At 38.7% G+C, this 15,019-nt stretch overlaps 1 long non-coding RNA gene across 5 annotated transcripts in view; it reads right to left on the bottom strand.

Annotated features, from left to right (window-relative positions):
* The window catches only part of LOC111093799, a 52,713-nt gene that overhangs the window by 18,994 nt on the left and 18,700 nt on the right, over positions 1-15,019 (bottom strand). Inside the window, exon 6 of one of the 5 annotated variants that reach the window (XR_005383043.1) lies at positions 14,151-14,290. The exons of the other annotated variants lie outside the window; for them this stretch is intronic. This is a non-coding gene — a long non-coding RNA (uncharacterized LOC111093799). Of the gene's footprint in view, positions 1-14,150; positions 14,291-15,019 lie in introns of those variants that run through there. 5 annotated transcript variants of the gene reach the window in all.

The raw sequence follows: 15,019 nt of genomic DNA, 5'->3' as shown, positions 1-15,019 counted from the left end.
ACAAAATAACCCCAAATTCTGAGGTCTTTTTGTGTTGTAAAGTTATACTACATTTAACTTTCTCAAGTGAATAGTTTCAAACTGTATATTCAACTGGGAGCATGGATCAGTGGTTAAAAACAGGAAATTTGATGAGCAAACTTGAAACCAGTGAAAATGCAGACGATAATAAGGGAAATTCAGAAAAACCTGAAATTGTCCACAGATGTGACATCTATGGAGCGGTTCCTAAGTTTTCCCACACGAAGCTAATAGTAGAAAGCCTGATTGCAATATCCTGTCAAATGAGCAGTAAATCAACAGAAAGCAATCATCGTCTGTTCTCACATTCTAACTTAAAGTATTTTCCTTAGTATTTTGGAGATTTAGTTAAGTTTTGTGACCTCTGTTCATGAAATCCTGGAATAATAATTGTCAGAGACCATGATGCTGGCAGAAGTATTTAAAACCCAATCATGCAAAGTTTAAGGAAGAGCACCAAATTCAATGAAAAGCACAGCCAAAAAGGCTAAATAGAAATTGCTTCAAGTTTTCCTCAAAGGCAATCTTAGACTCCCCCTCAGAGAATGAAGCCTCTATACTACCAGACAAGAGTGAAACAGAAAAGCAAGTGAAAAGCATCTCAAATAACTCATTTGTGTGGCTCTGAAAGTGTGAAGAACCATTTGGGAGAATTAAGTTAATCATTTGAATTAAAACATCAGTATTAATAATTTGGCCATTTCCTTGGTCTTTGCTTGCTGTATTTATGATAGTATGTTTGATGGTAAATGATGGGTATATTTCTCCTGAGTTATTAGCAGGTTTCCAAATCTAAGACACACAAATCTGTAGGAGGGGTGACAGTCACGGCCAGAGCCCTCACTAACCCTGAACGCCCAAGCAATTTCTGCGGAATTCTCCAAAAGCACACTCTGTCAACGATTTCTTCTGATTTTCCAAATGTGCTCAATGAAACTATTGACATTCCATATTATGCCTTAAAATATGTATTAAGTATTCCTTTTCCAACAAATTCATGATGACATGGAACTTTTCAAACACATAGATGTAAGGTGTCTGAACTAGAAGAAAGGCCTCGTCAGGGATAAACTGCTACTTCTGATCTTAAAGAACTTCCTAATCACTTTTTCAAAGATTTCTATTTATTTATTTTAGAGGGAGCAGGAGGAAACAGAGGGAGAGGGAAAAGCACACTCCACGCTGGGCTCAGAACCTGACCTGGGGCTCGATCTCACGACCCTGAGATCATGACCTGAGCTGAAACCAAGAGCCAAACACCTCACTGACTGAGCCACCCAGGCGCCCCTCAGAGAATTCCTTAAATTCATACTTAATTTGTCCTGCTTAAAGATCTTCCTGGAAGACATCAAGTTCTCATTTATGATTTAAAGTTATGAAACAAACAGCCCCTGGAAGCATAAAATATGCCTCTGGTCATATCTTAGCCAAGGCAGGCCTATTTGTCCCGATGTTACTGAGCAATCTGGCACACCTAAGCAGCTTTTGAAGTGCTTCCCCTACTTACTCTTGGATCTCACCCTAGAGAAGCCCTGTCACAAACTGCAGCCCATCAATAACAGGCTTTTATTGAGCACCACCATGTACTCAGCACTTAGACCCTTCCAAGTATTTAGACTGATTTATCATTGCTTGTGTCAAAGTGACAAGTGGCTCTTCCCCAGTGACATGAATGGTATCAGGATCACATCAGCCTGCCTGACACATGCTGGGATTTAGGGTCCCCCTGTGATGACTTATATAGCTAGCCTTTCCAGTACGTTGTCACTTCCTCTCTTTACCGCATCTCATTCTTTCCAGGGCGTTTCCTCTGTTTTTAAATACAGGGCAGTTTGCCACCATATCTTCTGTCTTGGAATGTTAATCATTATTGTAAGCCAAGATTACAATGAGATTAGAACAGAGACTGCTTTCAAAGCCCCCTCACCCTGTTCGCATAATCCTAGTTCTTGCTACTTTTCCTGGGACTCATACTTCTCTGCATTCCCTACTTTTCTGACCCAACGAAAAAAGAAATACCTCATTCCCTAAATGAACTCCATTTCTTTTTTTCTTCTTCTTATTCCTCTTCAATCTTTCTTCTCTCACAAATAGTGGTTCTGTTGTCTATAAGACATTCACTTTCACAAATGGCTCTGTACGTCAGTTTTACTATTTTAATTAAGCCAAACGGATTGAGGGTCGGCTAGACTAGGTATTTCAAAAACAGATATATTAAATAGACACAGTCTCGAAAAGCTCTAGTCTTATGCATCATGTTAGAAATGGATTTGGCAGATGGAGACTGTTTAGATATCATTCCAGACCCAGGAGGAAAGGCAAGAGAACAAAAACATCAGGACATGTTGAAAGAAAGAGTGGTACCACTTGGCCAAAACAGACGCCATGTGTAGGAAAATCATGACACATATGTCTCTGAATGTGACTTAAACTATAGGTTTTGCTACTTCATTTTCTGGGAAATAATGAAGCAGTGGAGATTTCTGAGTAGGAAAGTGGTCTACCCAGAGCATGCCTCAGGAAGGTGAATCAGCCAGCAGTGTGCAAGGTAAATCCCAATGTCCAGGGCAGGAGCCACATCAATTGTCCAGACAAGAAGCAATGTGAGTCTGAACTGAGGAGACAATATAACAAAAGGAAGGAAGGAGAAAAAACATGTGAATAACAACTATGTGTGGGGAACTACGTGAAGTACCTTGATAAGAATTAGTCCATTAATAGAAAAAAGGTGAGTATGAACCCCCTTATAACTAGGATCAGGGAAAAGAATAGGATTACTATTTATTGAGTAGTAAGTATAAAATGTGCAGCTTTTATCTAATCCTCTCAACTAGCTATCTAGGGAGATGTTATGATCCACATTTTATAGATAAGGATGCCATGAACTTAAATAATTTTCTCAAGGCCAAAAGGGTAGTAAGTAGCAAAACCATGATCTGAACCCAGATTTACCTGACTCCAAAATAGAAAGAATATAGAATCGAATGTATTATGCATGGAGCATGAGAAGTAAGAATAAAAATTTTCTTGAGTTGTGAAGAATGACTCATTAGTACTATTGTCACTAATAAAAACAAAATGAAGACAGAGGTTGGAGTTTTTTCAAGTGCTAAGTTAATGAGCTTAGTTTTAAATATGCTGAGTTTGAAATTCTGACTGATTGTTTAAGAAAACCCTAACTAACAACAGTTGGAAATTGTTAGGTTTGGGAATCATCAGGAAAGAGATTTTGAGATGAAGGGCAAAGAGATCGAGGAAATTCTTGTGCAAAGCAATGTGAGTGGATGAGCAGAAGGAGCAGAGGAAAGCAACTAGTGAAGGAGGTAGAAGTTCTCAGAAAGATTAAAGAACCAGCAGACCATGGTATCAAGGAGGCCATAGCAGGAGAAAGTTCCAAGAAGTGAAATTTCCACAAATTACCTGGTGACCTTGTAGTTTCATAGAGGGGTGCAAGGTAGAGGTGGAAGTCATAGTACAAGAGGTTAAGAAATGAATGCACGAGCAAGAAGTGAAAGCAGAATTTGTACTCTGAGAAGTTTGGTGGTAACAGAAGATAAGTACTAGCTGCTCGAGTAGCAGGGTCAGAGGAGGATATTTCAGGATAGGAAGGGCCCTCACCATATTTGTGGGCAGAGGAGGAAAGATTAAAGTTGGAGGAAAGGTAGGACCTAGAGAATGGAGCAAAACCAAGAGGAAATGAGCAGTAACAGAATCTAGAACAATGTTCTTGACAAGGAAAAAAAAAAAAAGGCTACCTTATAAAGTAGAAAAAAAGGCCAGACTTACCCTTCAGGAGACACTCAGAATTCACATGGAACTCAATAATCCTAAGGCAAATGGCTAACCAAGACAGAGAAAAAGAGGCTCTCCCCAACAAAGGTTTGGAGTTCATAGTCTAAAAGAAAGGGAAATGTTCATGTAGGTCAGAAAATGGAAATTCAGTTTTGAAAAGTTACCAAACTTCAACAATTTCTCCAGGTCCTCTCTATAGCACTTATTCCAATTCTTCCAGAATCCCAAACTTATTCTCTAATAAGTACAGATGGAAAGTACATATATCTCTCTTGGACTGTGTGGTTATAATTTGGACAATAGTCTTTTTTGGTCATCAGAAATGAAGCAGCTCTCTGTACTCTGATGTGTATTCTTTTAAGAGCAAGGTTCAAGATACTTACTTCAGTAAAGTTTTCAGCATGAAGTTCTGATTTCCATGTTTATTTTCAGTGACTATCAATTACATAGTGATTTGGATTGGTCTAGAGCACAAATGCCAACCCACAAGAAAACATTATATTTTACATGAATTTGCAACAGAAACTTTAAAATGAACTCAGTTACTCGAGCTATTTTCTAGCCCTTTCCATTCTCACATTTAATCATTATTGATCTGCTGCTCAGTGTTGGGTGCACAACATATATGAATGATATTATTTAATTCTCATAAAAACCGTCTAGTGCATTGTTATTATCATTCCCATTTTGCACATAAGTAATTGTAGTCTCAGAGCTCAACGGTGGTGGTAGAACCAGTCTCAGTCCTGGACTGACTTAAAAGTTTATGTCTCTAAAGACTAAATAGTACCACTTCAAAATTCAGTTACATATTTTATCACATAGAGTGTTTTCTTCCTCTCTAGTTTCTTTGTTACTCAAAACACCTTTTTCCTCCCTCCTCATCACAAGAATATAAATTCCTTGAAATCAGACACCAAGACTAGTATCCTTAGAACAGAGTCTGAGACATCATACATCTTCCAAGAATTTGGAGGTAAATTGAAATAATTTAAAATTAACCTTAAAATAATCTCCCCTCAACTAAAAAATAATGTAAAATAATTAATCTTACTCCATTTTTCATTCTCTTTGTTTCTACTATCCTTTCCCCATTCCCCACACCTCCTTCCCCATGGGTTTCAAGAGAATATCCAGGTTTGGGAATGTGAGTATTACTGTGAAAATAATACTGTAAAATAGCTTCTATAAACAAGATTGTGCTTAAGTCCAGTGTGTAAATGCACTGAAGATGAAAAGAGTCTCTTCATCGACAATTACGCAGTAAGATTTGAGCTAAGGATTTCACTCCCATAAAACTCATGTTGACTTGTTCATTGAGCACCTTCTATTTGCTTGACCCAGTTCCTGCTCTTTGTGAGTTCTCAGACAAGTTGGAGGGACAGACAGATGATTACAGAACAACCTGGTAATGCCAGAACAGAGGTGAGAAGAATGGCCAGACAACAGCTTGACACTTTTTCATCATTAATTATATGTATTTCAACCTAACTTCCCAATATGGGCTCATTTCCTTTTTGCATCAACACAAAGCCTCAAATGAAACCACACAGTGTATTTCATTTCAAAATGAAACTCATGACACAGCTAAGCAGTGAGTCATCCGCAGAGGCCATGAAATTTCAATCCCAGTGGTTTCAAGACTGAGTCTTCAATCATTAAGCTGCATTGTGTATTTCTTGATCTGAACTTTTTGTATCACCCATTTTAATTTAGATGATGATTGCCAAAATGGTTAATCTTTGTGTCACAATGAGAAAACCTGCAACTCTACAAATCTCTAGAAACTGAGTTTGGAACAAAGAGGAAACAAAGTGGGGAAACTATTTTCCTTACTGACCTAGATAATGGAGAAAATTAGAAACTTGATCATAGTTTTTCCACAGTGACTATCCTCGCAGCCTAAACCTGTATTATTATTTTACTTTATTGTGTGCCCTACAGAATTTTTGTTAACAAAAGGATGTATCTTTTGGCTTTGGAAAGTTATTAAATGCAAAGAAAAAAAAAAAACAGAGCTAAGAAATCCTACAGTGAAAAGTGGACCCGGGTCAAGAACACATTTCGATATTCATGAGGATGCCCTGTATGTAATAGCTTCCTACACCATGAGTAATTTCATAGCTATTTATCTATTTCCTATTGGGAAAAAAAAAAAAAAAAAAACCTTCAGGAATTTCTCAAGGTTAGAACACAGGTCAGTGTGAACCAATGACCCAATTAAGTCCATTGGATCTCATTGTTCTTACTCTTATGCACCAAAACAAATCCATATAACACAAAAGGAAAGGAAGATTAAACATGTATCTCACTAATTAAAAAGAAAAAATTACCTTTACCTTACCTTTTAGCATAAGCATTCCCACTTCAGGCCTGCCATGCTAAGGTTATGTGAAGAATGCATAGACAAATGAGTCAGACATATTAAAACCTTCTCAGAGGGCAACCTCAATGCTGCAGGTCACATGAAGACTTCCCATAGCACTGACATGCATGAAAACAAGAAGTTAATTTATGTAATTCTCTCTGGAAAATCCTAATGAATCACCAGCTATATGACAAGAAAAAAACTGACAGCTCACAGCCAACCTCTTTATTCCAACTAATGGAGAGGTACAACTGGAAAGAGGTGCTTGGATTTCACAACTCCTGATAGCTTGGTTTTGGTCAAAATCAAGATTCTTCCTAAATACTCACAGTTAGAAGGATGGGTAAGACACAGAACTACTTCCATTGTGGAACATCTTCCTCTATCAACACTGCCAATTTTAGTGTGCACCCAGAACAAATCCTAGTCTTTTCTTCTTTCTTTACAATAGAGCCACATCTTACTCCAGGGGTAGGTGAGTCACCCCACGAAGTAAAAATTTCATGTGATTTCAAATTACCTCTGAAAACTCCTGGGATGCCCCCATGGAGTTCAGTGTCTTCTTGTGATCTTATCAGTTCTCCTCTGTTTCTCCAGGACCTTTGATTATTTTTTTCAATTCCTGCCTTGAGCATGTCAACAAAATCTCCTTACCCACTTACCAAGTTCCTTGAAAATCCGCTTCACATCTTTATTGCTGGTCAGGGAAACCCTTAAAATTAATCATGCGGGATCCCTGGGTGGCTCAGAGGTTTAGCGCCTGCCTTTGGCCCAGGGCGTGATCCTGGAGACCCGGGATCGAATCCCACGTCGGGCTCCTGCTCCCGGTGCATGGAGCCTGCTTCTCCCTCTGCCTGTGTCTCTGCCTCTCTCTCTCTCCCTCTCTCTCTCTCTGTGTGACTATCATAAATAAATAAAAAATTTAAAAAAAAATAAAATTAATCATGCAATCTTTCCATGGATTTCCACCAAAGACACTGACTGTTTCAGGCTTAACTGAATCTTCTGTCTCAGGACAGTTGACAAATAACTATACTACTTTTCATCTTGATCTTTACTCCATTTTTTGTCTCCCCACCTCTATACCATCTCTGCTCCCCATTCTTTCCTTCCCTCCATCTTTTTATTCCTGCCAAGTCCAATTCAGATAAATCAATCACTCATATCATGAAAATCTGTATTGGGGAATATATTCTCAAGAAACACCTATAAACTCATTTGCCCAACTTTCTTTGACCGTAACTATTATTTTGTATTGCTCTCATTTGTTCATTCATTCATCCATCTCACAAATACTTATTATACACCAAATATATATCAGACACCATTCCAGACACTAGGAATACATCCATCCGTGTTCACAACAGGCAAAATCTCTAATGTCACGTAACTCATTTTCCAGCGGGGTAGACAGTAGATAGATGTTCCCATAACAGATTGCCAAGCAGGCATGAATGCTAGAAAAAAGGGAATAGAATAGTCACACAAGGTCCCTGAAAAAAAATATATTTGAGCAAAGATCTAAGTAAGCAAGGAGACAAGCCATGGATATATAAGAGGGTATGTATGGATATGTAGTTAAAGATAGAGGAAACAATGAGTATAAAGACCTTAAAAAGAGTATGGGATTGGAGTTTTCCAGAAACAACAAGGAAATTTCCACCATGAATAAACCTGAAAGTTCATGGGAAAGAGTGGTATGAGATGAGTTTGTGAGTTGGCCAGAATCCAGAGGACTTTTAGCTCTTATTCATGAATGTTATGCAAAGCCCTGAGCCATGGATCATTTTAAGTGGGGAGGTCATATGATCTGACTGACTTGTTTTTAAAAGGATTTCTCCAGCTATTTTGTGAGAGTGGTGGGGGAAGGTGCACATGGAGTATAGAGGAGGCTTCTCCAATCTCCTATCACTGCTTAGGGTCTCAAATCAGTGTTTGCCAATACAGATGGTTCCTGACTTAAGATGGTTCAACTTAAAATTTTCAGCTTCACAATGGTACAAAAGCAACATGCATTCAGTGGAAATTGTACTCTGAATTGTGATTGTAGATCTTTTCCCTGGGCTGGCAATATTCAATGAGATACTCTCTTACGATGCCAGCCAGAGGCAGCCAGCCTCAGCTCCCAATCAGCCACGTGATCATGAAAGTGAACAACCAATACACTTGCAACCATTCTGTACCCCTATAACCATTCTGTTTCTCACCTTCAGTATAGTCTTCAATAAATCACATGAGATATTCAACACTTCATCATGAAACAGGCTTTGTGTTAGAAGATTTTGTCCAACTATAGGCTACAGTTCTGAGCATGTTTGAGATAAACGAGGCTAAGATAGGATGTTCAACAGGTTGGGCATATTAAATGGATTTTTCAATTATGGTATCTTAAACTTACTATGGGTTTATCAGGATATAACCCTAAGTCCAGGAAGATCCGTATTTGACTTTTCTGTGAGAGAATAATTGAGAAGATATTTCCAGTTAAGTGGTTTATTACCAAACTATGCAATTTTCATGCACTGCTTCCCTCCCTCACCTCTCTAGGTCTGATGCACTATCATGAAATCGTTTTTGATCCTGGCCCTGACAGTAAGGCTCCCTGGTGCATAGGTTCCTTCAGGCCCTGGAAGCCACTTGGATTCACTGACTGTTGGTCTTCTACTAATTTTAGGATTCCACCTCTTTACTTCCATTTACATGCAAAGATTTGGCAGCTTTATCTTAAAACACACACACACACACACACACACACACACACATAATGGCTTGAAATCTAAAAACTCAATATTAGTTTCTTGAAAAAAAAATAAATGTTTCTAATAATATGCATTTCCTATGGACAGTAAATTTACCTCTAAAGCACTTAATATGTATATAACCGTTCTCAAATACCTGGAGGAAAAAATTACCTTTGAAAATTCACCTTCTTGAGCTTGAAAAGTCTTCAGAAAAACTGTAAGCAATCTCTCTTATTTTTCTTAAATCTGCTTGTTTTTACCATTCATAGGAAATAAATCCTTCCCTTCATATTCTCATTATATATTTGTACATCAGCTATGCACCAGGCACTATGCTAGGCAACGGAGACACAACGACAAGGAAGACAAAGCCTGTGGCCCCACAGATGGACATGACTGCCACATGGAAGGGGGCTGGTGGGGAGCCGAGTCTGAGGGCAAAAGGCAGCAGCCACCTTTTGTAATGATCTAACTCTGGGAAATGAACAAGGGGTGGTGGAAAAGGGAGGTGGGAGGGGGGTTGGGGTGACTGGGTGACGGGCACTGAGGGGGGGGCACTTGATGGGATGAGCACTGGGTGTTATGCTATATGTTGGCAAATTGAATCCCAATAAAAAAATATATACAAAAAAAGGCAAAAAATTGGAAACAAAAATAGAAGTCTTATATCATGTTCTTAGGCAAAAGAAGAAAGAAAAGAAGAAAGAAAAAGAGGAAAGAAGAAAGAAAGAAAGAAAGAAAGAAAGAAAGAAAGAAAGAAAGAAAGAAAGAAAGAAAGAAAGAAAGAAAGAAAGAAAAAGAAATGAAGCTAAAGGAAACCCAAGAGACATGGCAGATAGAATTAACCAGACAAAGCCCAGTTCCTTTCCTTGCCAACTCTTGGTTAATTTTCTCCAGGACTTTCCCTATGGATGTTTACAACAGTTCAGAACTCTGTAAGTGATCCAAGGTTAGAGAGTGACAGCAGAGTACTCTGCTTTATTTGCCTAGAAAAAAGAATAATACTCTGGTTTCTCTTCAGGTCGATACATCTTTCACCTTTTACTAAAAAAAAAAAAAAATTAAATTAAATTTTAAAAAATTAGTAGAATAAATGTTGCCAATAAGTTTAGTCAAGGATTTGAGCACCTGGTCTTATGATAATAAAGAAGAGGAAACACATTTGGAAAGGTTTGGAAAATAAAGCCCTGTTTTATAAAGCAATGAGGATAAAATAGAAGTGCTAAAGTTCTTATTAAATAGATATCATTCATCACCCTCAATAAAGTACTACAATGCTTTCCAGTACTTCAATGGAAAAAGAAAAGGCTAAAGTTTTGGCACAGTCTGAAACCTGGCAAGTGTGACATTTAGCCAGCCTGTAAGGCCGCCTTTCTCCTAGGATCTCCTCAAAAGAAAATGCAGACTGCCTCAGAGAAACATTTTAAAATTAACAGTCCATGTCAAGAGGAATAAACCTGGAAGTGCTATTTTGTTTGCTTTTCAGAAGCAAATGAATAGAGCAGGATTAAACTAAAGACACCAAATTTCCCCAGATTATCATCTGATATGTTTAGCCACACAAAGAGGAAAGCTAGTTGTGATGGATGAGCCCATCCATGGGGAGCAATCATCTTCCAAGTGAAAAGCCTGGACACATTTCATGCTTTAAAATGAATGATTCTGCTCAGCCTGACAGCTAGTTTACAAAGGTCCCGAGCCAAGCTCAAGTCAAAGCGAAAGCAGCGGTTACTGTGTACACATTTCTAGATCCAGCCAAATAATCCTGATTTCCTGACCTTTGCAGATTAATGGCTCTGAATAGAGAGAGAAATGGTGATAGACTGGGGAAAGCGAGCTCCCAACTGCCTGGGTGTAGGCATTATTGGTTCAGTCATCTGTCTGCATTGCAAACCACCCCAAAATACAGTGAGGGGCATAAAACAACAAACATGCTATTACATTCCTCCGTCTGGTGGCCGGGAATTTTAACAGAAAACATAGAGATGACTTGTCTGTGCTCACTGTTGTCCAGGCCCTCAGCTATCATGACTCCAAAGGCTATGAGGTGACTCAGGAGGAGGAGTTGAAATAGCAGGGACAAGAGGGTGCACTTTCAGGATGGATTCTTTTTTTTTTTTTTTTTTTAAGATTTTATTTATTTATTCATGAGAGACCCGGGGGTGGGGAGGGGTGGAGGCAGAGACATAGGCAGAAGGAGAAGCAGGCTCCATGCAGGGAGCCTGACGTGGGACTCGATCCCGGGACTCCAGGATCAGGCCCTGGGCTGAAGGTGGTGCTAAACCGCTGAGCCACCCAGGCTGCCCCAGTATGGATTCTAATCACATACCTAGTACTTGGCCTGGGATGCGTGAAGGGCAAGTTCAGCTGGGGCTCAGCTGCGCTCAGCTCAGCCTGGAGTTTGCTTCAGGTTCTCTCTCCCTCTCTCTCCCCGTCTGCCCCTCCTCCCACTTGCATGCTCTCTCTCCCTCTCTCCCTCTCTCCCTCTCTCTCTCTCTAATAAAAACAAGAAAATCTTTTTTTAAAAGGTGTCACTTCATAATAACAAAAGGTACATTTTATATGAAAGAAATAATTTTAAATTTTTGTGCAAATTTTGACACTTCAAAATATTTAAAGCAAAAGCTAGCAGAAGAAATAGATAAATGCAATATCATATTGGGATAGTTTAACAAATCTCTCTGTATTTGATAGATTAAGAATATTAAAAAAAAATCAGGGACGCCTCAATGGCTCAGCAGTTGAGCGTCTGCCTTCTGCTCAGGTTGTGATCCAGGGATCCCGCATCAAGTCCCACATCAGGCTCCTTGCAGAGATCCTGCTTCTCCCTCAGCCTATATCTCTGCCTCTCTCTTTCTGTGTCTTTCATGAATAAATAAATAAAATCTTTTTTAAAAAAAGAATATTAAAAAATCAGCAAAAACACAAGATATTTAATTACATATAACTAACAAACATAATTAAGATTAAGATAAATATGTATTTGAAAGAGAAAGAACAATGCAGTCTGAACTGCAGAACTTTCTTTTCAAACGCACTTTTCAAGCACATCACCCTCATCCTTACAGCAAGTTTCAAAAAACCCCAGAATATTGTTTTCATTCAAAACATTGTTTCTTAACAACACCACAATGTTGTTAAACTTGACACCACTAACAGAAAAATAACTAGAAAATCCCGTATGTTTGCAAATCAAAAAACTAAGTAGTTCATAGGTCAAAGAAGAAATTAAATTGCAAACCAGGAAAAATACAAAACTGAATAATAAGAGTACCACAAACAAAATTGGGTAAATCCAGCTATAGCAGAACTTAGAGGGAAATTGGTAGCCCTAAAAGCCTATATTAGAAAAGAAGAAAGCCTGAAAATTAAAGTGCTAAACATCAACCTCGAGAAGCTAAAAAAAAAAGTGAGGGGGGGGGGGGGCAAGGGAAGGACAGGTTAATGAAGCCAAAAAACATATTTAGAAAAAAAATAAAAATAAGTTGGCAGGTTAATCAACAAATAATAGAGACAATTAACAAAGCTGAAAATTGTTGAATTAAAAATTAACACAATTTACCCACCTCTAGTTGGTTTAAGAAAATAAAAGCACAAGTAATACCAGAAATTTAAAAAGGAAATGGCCAGAGGAACTGAATAGACATTTTTCCAAGAAGACATCCAAATGGCCAATAGGTACATGAAAAGGTGCTCAACATCACTCATCATCAAGGAAATGCACATCAAAATATAACGAGATACTACATCCTACCTGTGAGGATGACTATTATCAAAAAGACACGAAATAACAAGTGTTGGAGATGATGTGCAGAAACTGGCCCTGGCACACAGAAGGTAAGGGGAGGCCGAAGAAAGAAGAGCAGGCCACTGCCAGTTGGCAGGTGGCAGGTTTAATAAACAAGACAATTTATGTAGAGCCTTGTTTCCAGTGGCCATAAGACAAGTAGAGGGCTACACCGCCCACCAGAATCTTAAACGTGTGCCTAGAGATCTTAACTGGGTTTAGTCACTAACATGGAGTGGATGGTCTTGGCAACACGTTGCTCTCCCAAGGCTGCATCCTTGAAAACAGCTCTGGCTGTGGGGACAGAGGGCAGAAATACATTCCAAGAACAGGGCAGGGGTGAGGAACCTCCAATTGCCCGAACCCAGCTCCATGGTCACCCAGAAGTCATGTCCTCTCTATGACCTCCTCCAACAACCGGTTAGAACATCTATCATCAAGAAGATAAGAAATAACAAGTGTTGGCTAAGATGTAGAGAAAAGGGAGCCCTCATGTGCTATTGGAAGGAATGGAAATTGAAACAGCATGGTAGTTCCTCAAAAAAACTAAAAATACAACTACCATATAATCCAGCAATCCTACTTCTGGACATTGATCCCAAGGAAACGAAAACAGGATATCAAAGGGATCTCAGCACTCCCATGTTTGTCACAGCATTGGTCACAATGGCCAGGATACGGAAACAACCTAAGTGTCTGTCAGTGGATGAATAAAGAAGTTGTAAGATACACACAGACGAATATTATTCAGCCATTAAAAAAAAAGAAAGAAAGAAAGAAATCCTACTATTTGCAACAACATGAATGGAACTTGAGGGCATTGTATTTAGTGAGATAACCAGACAGGGAATGAAGGAAATACTGTATGATATCACTTATATGTGGAATCTAAGAAGACAAAAGCATAGAAAGAGTAGAATGGTGGTTATCAGGGCTGCCATGGGGCAGGGGTGGGGGGCAGTGGCGGTGGGAGGTGGGGGTAGTAATGTTATTAAAGGGTAAAAACTCACCACTGGAAACTGAATAATTTCTGGAGTTTTTTTTTTAAAGATTTATCTATTTTAGAGAAAGCATGAGCAGGGGGAGGGACAGAGGGAGAGAGAGAAGCAGACTCTCTGCTAAGTGGGGAGCACAACAGGGGCTCAATCCCATGATCTGAAGACCATGACCCCAGCTGAAATCTACACCACTTGGGTACCTCATCTCTGGAGATTTAATTCACAGCATAATGATTGTATGATAATAACAATTATTATACACTTCAAAACTGCTACAAGACTAGATCTTAAATATTCTCAACTCAACTCAACTCAAAAACTCAAAAGAGAAGTGGTCATTTATGTGACATGATGGAGGTGTTAGCTAAAGCTACAGAGGTAATCATATTGCAATACATAAACGTATCAAATCAATATATTTTATGCCTTAAACTTACACAAAGCTGTATGTCCCTTATAGCTCAATTTCTAAAAGAAAATTGAAGGGGCAGCATTAACTCTTGGCTTCTATTCAGGTCATGATCTCAGGGTGGTGAAATGGATCCCTGTGGTCAGGCTCCTGAGCTCAGGCTCTCTCCTCTCTCTAAAACAAATAAATAAATCTTGAAAAAGAAAACAACAAAGAAATGTAAAAAGCAAAAACAGATTTGAAAACTTTGGGGGAAATAGAAAAATATTAGAAATACATCCCTTACAAAACCAGATTCAAAAAGGAACTTTAAAAGTTTTGTAATTATGAAAGATACGGAATCAGCAGTCAGGTCACTTGTGTTGGCCTCCATGACATATCTCGCTTCATATGGTGTGAGGATATTTGGCTATTGAATGCATATAAATTGATTTTTAAGTATAATAGAATTGCACTTAAACTATTCCAGAGTACAGAAAAGAGAAAAAAACTACTCCTCAACTCTGATTGTGAGCTCTGCACAACGTTGATTCCAAAAACTGACAAAAGCAATTCAAAAGAGGAAAATTACTAGCCGACCTCAATCACGAATTATTTTTTAGCTACTAAAAAAATAAACAAAATATTAGCTAACCACATCACCCCAAGGGTACTCTAATGTCCTGGAATGTTCCAAGTCCTGATCTGGTTGGTGGGTATATTGGGCTTTTTAAAACATTATCCCTTAAACTGGGCAGATATATATTTGTTGAAATACATCCTGTACACTACTCTGTTCATAGGATATATTTAATTTTTAAAGCAAAAACAGTCCCTGTGAGCTGCTGACACACTCATTCTTTCAAACTCAAGTCTTCTGCTGTTCATCTGAACCTCTCAAAATTCACCACTTGGGGGGCGCCT

Source organism: Canis lupus, chromosome 33, assembly GCF_011100685.1.
Source record: "Canis lupus familiaris isolate Mischka breed German Shepherd chromosome 33, alternate assembly UU_Cfam_GSD_1.0, whole genome shotgun sequence".
NCBI lineage: Eukaryota > Metazoa > Chordata > Mammalia > Carnivora > Canidae > Canis > Canis lupus.
The sequence above is the reverse complement of the archived record's forward strand: the minus strand, read 5'-3'. Positions and strand labels throughout refer to the sequence as shown.